We start from the raw sequence: 12,683 nt of genomic DNA, 5'->3' as shown, positions 1-12,683 counted from the left end.
TTTTTGAAAAGTAATATTAGTTCTATGTCAACATCTTTGATCAAAGGCTTTCAAAATCTGTGCTTAATCAACAAGCATAGCAAAGACTCTAATTAATTATTTCATAAACATAAACATCTACTCTTTAAGTCTTTCATGTGAAATACTTCATCCTTTCTTCCCTCTTATTTTACAAGCAGTCTTTTAATTATTAGTCAGTTAGCTGGGGCATTTATTTAGTCTTAGTTCCATCATCATTCTTTTTTGACATTGGATAAAACACTGTAATCTTACCTCTCTTTCAGTTTGTTCTTAGGTAAAATGAAGATCTAAAAAAAAATCAATGATTTTTATGTTATATCTGATAGTCACAGATTTATACAGAAGGATGACAGGAATTAATGTTGGACAACTCCAGGGCATAGTGGTCTTCCTCTGGGCTGTGTCTGCATTCACTCCTTTGACAACCACTCTCATAGCATTGAATACTGTGTCACTCTATATACCTCTCATATTTATATCACCAACCCACACCTTTGTGTGAGTCCTATATGTAGATTTGTGCTCCAGATTCCCATATCTAACCACCTCTCCACTTTGATGCATATTACGATCTCTCAAACTCAACTCAATCTCCCCTACAACCTGCTCCATCTTAATATTCCTTAATAAGCTACTTTATTTCAGAATTTTAATGGCTCAGACCAAGAATTTTGAAGTTATCTTGAGTTTTCTACTTTCTACTTTTTACACCCCACTACTATTAATTCCTACTGTGGATAATTTCGGTATTTTTGATAGCCTCTGTAGGATAAGTCCTGACAGTGGGTTTTCTTTTTTTTATAATGTAAGCGCTTGACTTAAACTTTGATTGATGAGGCATTGCTTCAAAGAGGCATTCACTTCAAAGATGGCTATCTAGAGTAAACACATTGCCAGCTATGCTATTAGATACAGAGTCAGGCAAAACTCAGCTCCCCCTCTCAACTTGTTCCCACCCCCAGGCTACTCTATTTTAGCGATCTTGGTTGGTTTCCATAATTCACCGCTTGGGTCAATTGTTTTTGTTCTTCCTATACTTTAAAGTCCTGCTCTTATGTTTAAATTCAACAAAAAGTGAGCACACAAAACCGTAGGTCCCACCTTGGATTCCAACAAAAGCTGGACCCCTCTCTTTCTCCATTTGTTATTTTTCTGTCTGATGAGGAAGCCAAAGACAAGCTAAGAGAGAAACACAAGGTAACACCACCTCACCCACCTCACCACCCCCCCCCCACCGTGGGGTATGTGCAACATTCCTCAGGCACTCTTGGCTGCCCAAGAACAAAGGGAATGGAAAAACAAATGGTTAACTGATAGAGATCACAGTCATGTAGAATATGAATCTTCATCTGTTTGCAAAGGTCTTAGTAAATTACAAGAAAAAGGCAATCTTATTAATAGCCTAACATCTAGAAACCCATACACTCAGTTTCCTGGAGTCCTAACATCACCCTCCCCTCCATAGTGATGTGGGGATAAAGGCAGAAGGAAATGGTAGATAAAATTAAATTTCCTTATAACCTGCAGTCTATTGACAAATGCTTGAGGGAAATACAGAGTTATAATATTGCTCCAGGAATTCCATACTGTCTTAATGTTAATGCCTTACTAGAGGGGAAAATAACTTTAGCTCACAATAGCAAGACCTCCAGTATCTTCCTGGGTTGCCTGAGTGGCTCTGTTGGTTAAGTGTCTGACTCTTCTTGGTTTCAGCTCAGGTCATGATCTCATGGTTTGTGAATTCTAGCCCTACATCTGGCTCTGTGCTGACTGGAGCCTGCTTAGGATTCTCTCTCTCTCTCTCTCTCTCTCTCTCTCTTTCTCTCTGATCTTCCCCTGCTCTCTTTCAAAATAAATAAATAAAAACATTAAAAAACTTGACCAAGTACCCAGCAGTTTAAAAATCAAAGATTAGGGGTTCCTGGGTGGCTCAGTTGGTTCAGCGTCTGACTTCAGCTCAGGTCATGATCTCAGGGTTCATGAGCTCGAGCCTTGTGTTGGGCTCTGTGCTGATAGTTCAGAGCCTGGAGCCTGCTTCTGATTCTGTACCTCCCTCTCTCTCTGCCTGCACCCACCCCCTGCTCGCACTCTGTCTCTCTCAAAAATGAATATATGTCAAAAAAAAAAAAAGAGTAAAATCCAGATATTCTGGATTTCTTTTTGATTCCTACCTAGAACGCTTTTAAATATTATGCTTTGCTTTTGCAGTGCACTAGGTATATTTAGTGTTGTTCCCGGAATGTTCTCAGGTGTCTCCAAATTTTCACCAGGTCTGGTAATGCTCAGAGCATTTCATCCGTCAGGATTCAAAAATAGGCCCCTACCAGCCTAAATACCTAAACTTCTACCGTGTTATTTTTGAAAAGTTTTAATCTTTGAAGAAGCAATGACAATAGGATCCCACTCCCCACCTATTAGGACAGCCCAAATCCAAAACACGCACGATATCCGTGCTGGCAAGGATGTGGAACAACAGCAACTCTAATAGATCGGTGGTGGCAATGCACAAGCTCAGGGCACGTGGGAAGACAGTAACGGTTTCTTACAAAACTAAGCATACTCTTACCCTATGATCCAAACACTCATGCCTTTGGCATTTACCCAAAAGAAATGAAAGCTTCTGTCTACACGAAAACCTGAACACAGATATTTTTGGTGGCTTTATTTACACTTGCCAAAACTTGGAAGCAACCAAGATGTGCTTCAGCAGGCGAATGGATAAATGAACTGTGCCAGACCGTGGAGTATTCAGCACTGAAAAGAAATAAGCTAACAAGCCATAAATAAAACACAGAGGAAACTGAAATACATTTTGCCAAATGAGAGAAGGCACTCTGAAATGGCTACATACCATGGTTTCAACCTGTGGCGTTCTACAAAAGGTAAAGCTATGGAGACCGCTAAGATTATCTTATAGAGGGGGGAGGGAGAGATGAACAGGCAGAACAGAGAGGATTTATAGGACAGTGAAAATAATCTGTATAATATGGTAAGATATGGTAGAAAATGTCCGGACATTTGTCTGAATCCACGAAACGTACAACACCAAGAATAAGCCCAAAGGTATGCTATGGAATTTGGGTTACTATGATATGTCCGTGCAGGTTCATCCTTGGAAAAAAAAAAAAAAAGTACCATTCTAGTGAGTGATGCTGACTGTGAAGAGGCTGTGCATGTATGAGGGCAAAAAGTATACAGGAAATCTTTGTACTTTTTAAATCAATTTTGTTGGAAGCCCAAAACTTGTCTAAAAAATAATAATTCTTGAAAAGTAGAAACGTAGGACGAAAGTTTCTAATGGGAGCGATAAGCAACTCTGGGTCACAAAACAGCAGTCAGTCAGTATACACTATCAGGTAGAGGGAAGCGAGACAAGGTTTATGCCTAGCATAAAACTCAGTGTTCAGGGGAATAAAGTCTCCTCCATATATATAATACAATTTGTTGGCAATGAAATAGGAAATCTCTTCTGGTACTCGTATATCATTTTCTTCAAGTCCTGGTTTATAACGCCATTAGAATATTTTAGAATATTTTAAGGTGTAGATGACACGGTCAGAAGATGCTAAGAGGAGACGATGGCTGATAATCTAGTTCAGTTTTATATGTAACTTCTTTTGCAACTACGTTGTATCTTAAATAATCTATGTAACAGTAGGTACACATAATCACAAAAGACAAAGATGAGCCTCACCCATGTATGTTTTTTTTTAAAAAAAGGATATTGATCAAAGGCATGTTTGCAGAAGCAAAAGCCTAAAATGACTTAGTCTTTACATTGTGATGGCAGTTGTGCATATGCATCAATGGTTGAATTTCATTAGTTTAACTTTTAAAAATATTTTTTTAAACTACATCCAAAATACAATCTTTCCTTACCTTTCCTTGTGTAGAAAAGGAAAACAATGTAATAGCTAGTATTTGAGTTCCAAAGGCAAGAAGGAGTTCTCTTCGATCTTCTGAAATTACATACAAGGCAGATATAGGAAATACCTAGATTCTGATGTTTGCATTTTGACAGCACACTTCAGGGAAATCAGACTTTGTGATGTGAATATCGTTTTGAAAGTTTGTATTTGGAATTGCATTTTAGGAGTTATAAGCATAGCTTCCTCCTTTAGGGCTCTAGGCTTTTTCTTTCTCCAAACAGAAAGAGAAAGAGAATGAATCAGAGTTAAAATGATTAATTGCAACAGAAATCCTCCTATTGGAAAGGAGCGTACTGTTTCTCTTTTGATGATAAATGAGTAAATCTGACAATATTCAGTAAATATGGTAATCTTGCTAAGGAGTATACTAGAATTCATGTTAAATCTCATTTAAAAAAAAGTTACCTATGCTTTTTTTAATGTTGGTAGTGTTTCAAAACAATAAGCCGTCAATGTCCATACTCTTGGAAGGGAAATAAACCATAAAAGAGCGATTTCAATACTTAGCACGGAGGGTAAAAACTGCTGGCATTGTAACTGTACTTTGCTGATATATCTTTTCAGAGGCACACTTTTGCTGTTTCGAAAGATTCTGTTCTACGTGCTGAGCATTCTACCTTGTAGGTAAAAGCAGGGCCAGCATTCATATAAATGACAGTCTTCTGGGTATTATATACTAAGTGCCAACACAGGGCTCACAGCCCAGGTGTATCAATTATTAGCTGGTTAGTGATAGTTGTAATTTAGTCACAGAATACAGACTTTTCATAGCTTTTTTTTTTTTTTAGAAATGCAGCAAAAAATAAATAGTACATGACATATAACATAATTTTACATGAACCCTCAGCATAAATGAAAATTTCTGGCCTGGGAATTTGGAAGAAGTACAGATGATAAGGAAGCAAAGAGAGAATCATCCAAAATGGCAAAAAAATAGTGGGGGTGGGGACTGGAGGCGAGGCATTCTAGCTCCAAGTAATCAGATATGATTAAGAGTAATAGAGTCCGTTAAAGGAATAGACGTTTATCGTAAAGGAATTAACTACTTAATCTTCTTACTTACAGGTCGTGAAGCTTTGTTTCCTTCATTCATTATTACCATCTTGGGAAAATGGTGTAGGGTTGAATGCAGAACCATCTTGTAAAGCACTGAACTCACTGCCACGGTGATTCTGAGCAAAACCTTCTATGTAACATTTGTGTTTCATCCTTCCCTTGCAAAATACACTCCAACTCATGCACCCCATGCTCTCAAGTTTATTGTTTTATTAATGCTATTCCCCACTCTCATCCTTGCTCCTCCCAAATTTACTACTACCTCTTGCACATATTTATTTCTTTGTATTAGCCAATTACTGAATCAGAGAAAGTGTATATTCAAAACTAACCTGAATTTGTGTTAATTATGGGCGCTATTATAGAGGAACACATGGAAGAGAATTAGGGAAGGAAACTTCTTTTCCCTTAATTTTATCCTTAAAACAGACAGGGAAGTCTTCTAATATGAACAGAATGGTAGGAGACAGAGTATCCTTCCTATCTAGCATGCTGTGAAAAAGTAAAATGACCAATATGTGGCAAAGTCCATTTTCAGTTAATCTAAGAGAAAAGAAAATTAACAGAGTTTTAAAAATGGTATATAAAATGCCCAAAGCAGCTGATCTCAGGGCAGAGATGGCTCGGGGTGAAATACAGCAGAGTAGTGTGGAGATGAGGTGATTAGTCAAAACGGTAAACCAGCCCATTGGCACAAGACATCAGAAAATGCCAGAAAAAATTTGCTTATAAATTTGAACTTTCGGATAACAAATATACCTTATTAGAGCTTACCAGAAGAAGGGATAGAAAATCTGCCCTGTCTAATATGTCTTGAAGAAATTGAATCCATTATTAAAAATTTCATCAAAGAAAACCCGAGCTTCAGTTGTCTCACTGATTAATTCTTCCAAAATTTAAGGAGGAAATAAAAGGGTTGCCATATATTAATTGCTCTGATAATTAAAAGGAATTCTTTCAACTCCTTTTATGAGGAAGCTGATATGAAAAGAACATTCTGATTGCTAAGGAGTTCAGAATCAGGTGGTCATATTCACAGCGCCTTTTAAACTGTCATCTTCAATTTCACCAGCAAATGAAGCCCAAACTTAACCCTGATTTCCCATGAATGAAATTTAGAATTAATTATCATATTTCTATTTGGTTTGTAACTGACAACCTTCCTTCCATCAATGCCACCAAAACCCAACAAACTAAGATTTCTTAGGTATCTCAGAAAAAATAATGAATGCCAGATTAGGAATACTAATATTACTATATATTTTGAAATGTGGGGGCGCCTGGGTGGCTCAGTGGGTTAAGCGGCCGACTTCGGCTCAGGTCACGATCTCGCGGTCTGTGAGTTCGAGCCCCGCGTCGGGCTCTGTGCTGACAGCTCAGAGTCTGGAGCCTGTTTCCTATTCTGTGTCTCCCTCTCTCTCTGCCCCTCCCCCGTTCATGCTGTGTCTCTCTCTGTCTCAAAAATAAATAAAAACGTTAAAAAAAAATTAAAAAAAAAAAAAAAGAAATGTGGAATATTTTAAGAATCTCTATTTTGACTTTATAATGTTACTGGGAACACTAAAGCAAAAGGGAAAAAAAATATGAAATAGAGAATGTACAAAGCTGATTCAGCAAACTGTGCGATGAAATTATTTTCATTTCACGCGTCTAGTGTTAAGCAACAGTACGTATGGGGAAATTAGCAAGAAGATATTAGAGATGAAGATTAGCGACTGTGAGAGCATCAAATACAGTTTCATGCATTAGCAAACTTATTGAAACATAACGAGAGTGAATTACTTCTTTGGGAAGAAGCCCTAGATTTCTGAGCGGAATATACGGTAGGACTCAATCCAACCCCCTCACCACCTCCCTGGCTATTGATTTAAGCGCTTTGTAGAAAATGTTATGGACTTGGCTCTCTAATTAGATTGACAACTGCTAGTTACAAAAGACAAATAATTTTGATGCAGTGTGTGGATGTGTGTCTGTGTGTGAGCGCGCGTGTAGGTATAGATGGATGGATTTTAAATACGCATCTAGACATTTAAGTGAATTTCCAAAAGTAAACAAGCTGAGGTGACCAGAATCCGAGTCTAGTAGAGATCATTATTTCAGAAGCTTCCTTCATTTTCTCTTCTGTTAATACTCTCTCCTCAACTTAACTGTTGTTTTGCCTGTTGACACCATATGACTTTCGCCTATTTTTGAGAACTGTATAAAAGGAATCACACAGTACAGTCTCTTGTGCCTGGCTTTTCTTTTCAATAGTATGTCTTTAAAGTATATTCAAGTTGTTACCATTGTTTTCTCGCTTCAATCACTTTTATTGCTTTGAGCATAAAGTGGTATATGGCATGTAAAAGGAGAGGGAGAAAAAGAGAGAAAATCAGGGTTGGGGATAGAGAAAGAAGGGGAAGACAAGAGATGTAAAGGCTTTAAATAAGGAGGAGAAACACAGCAATAACCTGACTGAACTCAGATCAAAGAGGAGAAAGTATTATATAAGTCTCAGCAGAAACCAGGTACTGATTGTAGTGCCCATTCCCCTGATGCCTTTGACTTAATTTTTAATAATCTAAAAATATAGATTTAATCCCAAGGAGAAGGACCAAGTCACTTAGTTGGCTGATACTAGGCCTCACTACCTTTGCGGGGTACAGATTAATTTTTTTGGAAATAATAGATAAAATTACATTGTACACACATAAATATTAATATAACGTATAGTTATGAATATCATATCTCACCTTCCAAATGGGAAAAACATCCATATTTGCATACATTTATCACTGGGATATGTGGCATTTTTCTCATTAGAAATTATATATCATAGATGGAATGCACTGTTGCCCCCAAGAAATTCAGTGATGAAGGCGTTAGAGAAAACAAAGCAAAGAAACAAAACGCCCAAGTTGGAGGGATTCTGTATATCTCAATGATGAGTTTGATTTGAGACTCAGAAAGCTTCCAGCTTTGGGATATGCCTTTAAGCTGTGACAGAGTTTCCTTCTGTCCAATAGACATTGGAAATGAAATAAGTTTGCATAATTTAACGTAAAACCAAAGTGAATGGCTAAAATGTGCATGCTTCGTCAGCCACACAAGAAGATTCATACTTTAGGCCAGTGATAGGTTAAGTTTTACTTAATACTGACTGCTTCTCCCCTTCCTCCTCCCCCACCCCCCCCACAAGAAAAAAAAAACCACCACCTTTCTAATATGATACCACATACCTCTAATACCCCAGTGAAACTAGTTTAGGAGAAACCAGCTTTAGAGCTTAAAAAACACTGTTTCACCCTGCTAATTTGACAAGCAAAAGAATGTGCCAATAAAAGTGTTCCTTTTTAAATGTGCATAAAGAGGAAGATGCTTTAAAACAGGAATGGAGGATAACAATTATGCAATTTCAAATATATAAATGTATATCATTTATATCCTAACTAAAGTTTCATTCTTGGCCAAAAGGGAACTGTTTATGTATTCTGGATGGCTGGCTCAGCCTGCCACCATGGACAGCTCCCTACTGAAAACCAGCTTCTTCTGGAAGCAAGTAACTTTGCTCCTCTACTGCTCCAAGGGGTAGGGAAACAGCCCTGCATTTAATGTGTTGGCAACAGAGTTACAGAAAAGGTAGAAATACTGGAATTTCATCATGATACCACAGATCTATGACCGAAAGCCAAATAACAAAGACATGTGAATCATAAATAAAAGCAAATGATTCATTGAGTTGATGTGTAAAGTTTATGCTGATTTTTTTTAAGGTTCAGCATCTCATATACTATGTCCTGCTTTAGTAAAGACAGTCACTATACAGCAAACATTATAAATAGAGGAACATACACTCATGAATTTAGGGAATGCATCATAGTATACAAAAAGTCACATTTGCTCATTCTGCAAAATTCAGGAAACAAAAAGAGAAACAAAACAATTACCTTCACCCCAAGATGTCGGTCTTTCTTATCTATCATAGAAGTCTGTATCAGATTTCTTTAATGTTCTCAAGATGTTTTAAAATTCTTAGAAATAAGAAAATAGAGTTTTTTTTTTAACTCAGAATAATGAAGTTGAAAGAGGACATCAGAGAGAAAATACATAATATTGAGATCATTTTAGTCAGTTATTAAGATATTTGGCAGGGTGCCCAGGGGGCTCATTTGGTTAAGTGACTGGCTCTTGATTTTGGCTCAGGTCATAATCTCCAGATTCTGGGATTGAGCCTGCCTCGGGCTCTGTGCTGCAGATGGAACCTGCTTGAGATTCTCTCCCTCCCTTTGCCCTTCCCCCACTGTGCGCACGTGCTCACTCTAAAAAAAAAAAAAGGAAAGAAGAAATTTGGCAAAAAGTTTTTAAATGAAGTGAATGAGAACACTCTAAGTTATAACTCATTTGGGCTAAAAACTGAAGATCTAAGATGTTGCTGACAAGGATCGTTCAAGACAAGTCCATAATTATAACAATTTGACAATGTGATTTGATGCTATTTATATGAAAGCAATGGAAATGACAGTGACCACCAGAAAGTGTAATTAAAGAGACAGAAGAGAATATCAAAAATCAAAACTCTAAGGCTAAATAAAATAGAGTGAAAAGGAAATGGTTATGCATTTATCTTACACTCTTTATTCTCAATATATGACATTCTTAAAAGAATATTGAGGGTGTATAAGTATTTAGGAAGTCAGTCTATCTGTAGCAGCTTATCTTATGATATTTTGGATCATTTAATTTCAAAATACTATTTTTAGGTGGTAGAAAGTATGACCTCTCTCCATTTTTCTCAATTGTTATGAAAGGAAAACAGTAATATCAACACTATAAAATCGGAGTGACCTTCCAAATACGAAGAACTCATACAGCTGCCTTTGTTCCCTATACTGATCATCCAACAAAATGGAGCACATCTCTCAAGCTACATCAGCATGTGATTGTCGACTCTAATTTCTAGAACTCATTATTGACAATAATAAATTATGTTAGATTATTACTGACTGTAAATACCTTGAGAATACCAAGAATATTAGCAGTGCTTGGTTTACATATCGGCAATATTATTTAAAAGGACAAAAAAGAACACTGAGAGATGGTTAGGCTGGGATTTAAAGTGAGTTTTTCATTATTAAGCTCATGATGACTTAGAGTAAATTTGATTATTCTAATCTCTTGTCAGTGGCCAATTATTTTTCTCACCACTATTTGGTGTCAGTTATGCAAAAACAGACTTATTTATCCTATAATTCTCAGATTTTAGGGGTTTTATACATTGCTAGTTTCGTTGAAATGAAAAACATATTCTTATGGAGAACTTCCCAGGGAAAATTTTATGTAATATGCCTAATTTTATTATAAGAGCTTGGAAGATCATATAATAAATCTTGGGGACACTTGTAAACCTTATGTGGTATTACTCCAACACTAAAGGACAATTTGATAATAAATATTCAAGGTAAAAATAATTTGCATAATTTTGAAAATTAGATAAATCAGAATTTTCCAGCGTTCAGTAAGTCTCCATTAAATAATGTGGTGCTGTTTTACTTTATACAATAGCAAAGCATCTATGAGTCATTTGATATAATCTGAGAACTGCATTATTTGTTTTTAGTTTGTATGTAACAACACAGACACACTATGATTAATGATTTTTAACATCATATTAACTAGAAACAACACTTATAATAGATTCATCCATTTTAAAAGTGAAAATGCCAGAGGGGCACCTGGGTGGCTCAGTCAGTTAAGCATCCGACTTCAGCTCAGGTCATAATCTCATGGTTGGTTAGTTCAAGCCCCACATCAGGCTCTGCGCTGACAGCTCAGAGCCTGGAGTCTGCTTCAGATTCAGTGTCTCCCTCTCTCTCTGCTCCTCCCCCACTCATGCTGTCTCTTTCTCTCTCTCAAAAATAATAAACACTTTTAAAAAAATTTTTAAAAAGGTGAAAATGCCAGAGAACGAAAACATTTATTATATTATTAATACTTTTATTATTTATAATTATTTTGTAGTAATTGATTTTTATCATTTAATTAACTATTATTTAATAATAATTAATGATTGAATTTATTAATTTAATAATATCACATTTAGAATCAATGACGGCAATACAGAAAACTATGAAGTTGGTATGAAAAAAAATTGGGGAATGATTTATCTTTTCTATGTATGTCCTTAACACAAAAGTCATGTTGAAGTTTAACTGAAGTTGGAAATTCTAGCCTCTGACAAAGGCACTTGTTTTACTTATTATGATGATAATGAAATAAAATTTTCATTTACGGAATAAAAAGCTCCGGCATGTCTAGATAAAGGAGGGATTATTAAAATTATCTTTCCTTAGTTTTGGTCTTGTAACCATTCAATCAATGTAATTTTTAAAGTTATTAAACAGCTCCATTGTAAAACAGTAACCAGCTTTTGCAAAATCCTTTTTATTTTCTGAAATGCAGTTTTGGAAGGAAAAGGACAGATAGTGACTAAGGTTTTGAAGACAGAGCTTATCTTTTCTGTTCCTAAAATAGTTTGGGGAATTGGAATAAAATTAGTTTTATAAAGTAATTTAACTATTTGAGATATTTAGTTCAAAGTACACATAGGAATCTAACCTAATTTCAATACCAATTCAGAATTTTAAAAAGAGTTTAGACTTTTATACAGTAGACACATAATTAAAAACTATTAGTGCCAGAGACAAAATTACTATAAATATTATCTTCAATAATCTTTGAGAACACCAGTAGTGCTTCAGAAAATTAAAATATTTTCTATTGCAAAAGGCCAAACCTTGGTTCATTCTTAAATTACCTTATCATGAAAGATATTAAAATAACACAGAAAGTTTGTCCCCATTCCTTGAGCAGAGTAGGTCTGAAGTCAGTTTGCAATCACAAACTAATAAAGTAATTGAAGGGAACTCATAACAAGTTGGTTTTTTTAATATTTTTAAAAATACTTTTTAGAATGCAGTTTTATCATCACAACACAAATATTTAAAGAATGCAAATATTCAAAAATGACTAAATTGAATAGCAGCTTTATTCATAATGTCTCCAAATTGAAGACAATTCAAAATGCCCCTCAACTGGTGACTGCTAAACAAAGTATGGCACTATATACAATGAATGCTGCTCGAACAACCAAAAATGGCAAACTATTTATTTTTATTTTTATTAAGGTATGTTCCCTAACTCTATACAGCAACAGCAGAATGGCACGAAGTCAGCTGTGCAACAGAAAGAGCCAGGAATTCTTTCACACAAGAGTGGAACCAAGAAAGGGGACAATTCCCATTCACAGGTTTAGATATATAGTGCTGTGACCAACTACTGATATTCAAGAACAACAATGTATCTTGAATTGATATATTCAAGAACATTCAAGAATCCTACATGCGCATTTCTAAGCAAAAGAATATCTAAAGATTCATATTGTGTGATTCAATTTATATGACAATTAAGGAAAGGCAAAGCTAGGGAGAAAAACAGATCCGTGATTGCCAAGTGTTGTGGGTAAGAGTTGAGAGGATGGGGACATAGGGGATTCCAGGGTAAAGACACCGTGCTCACAGCTACATGACACTGTGCATTTGCTAACAGTGACAGAAGAATACAGGACAAAGCAAATGAGTTTGCCTGCATGTTAATTTTTGAAAAAGCCAGCTAGGCTGTGAGGGGAAAGATGGAATGTAG

The 12,683-nt window shown here is 36.0% G+C and overlaps 1 non-coding gene across 1 annotated transcript; it reads right to left on the bottom strand.

Annotated features, from left to right (window-relative positions):
- Nucleotides 1-12,169: 12,169 nt before the first annotated feature.
- LOC122488844 lies at nt 12,170-12,309 on the bottom strand. Its single transcript, XR_006298758.1, has one exon. It is a non-coding gene; the product is annotated as a small nucleolar RNA SNORA46 (small nucleolar RNA).
- Between the last annotated feature and the right edge of the window lie 374 nt (nt 12,310-12,683).

This window comes from Prionailurus bengalensis, chromosome A2 (genome assembly GCF_016509475.1).
Source record: "Prionailurus bengalensis isolate Pbe53 chromosome A2, Fcat_Pben_1.1_paternal_pri, whole genome shotgun sequence".
Taxonomy (NCBI): domain Eukaryota; kingdom Metazoa; phylum Chordata; class Mammalia; order Carnivora; family Felidae; genus Prionailurus; species Prionailurus bengalensis.
This window is presented reverse-complemented; position numbering and strand designations above follow the sequence as displayed.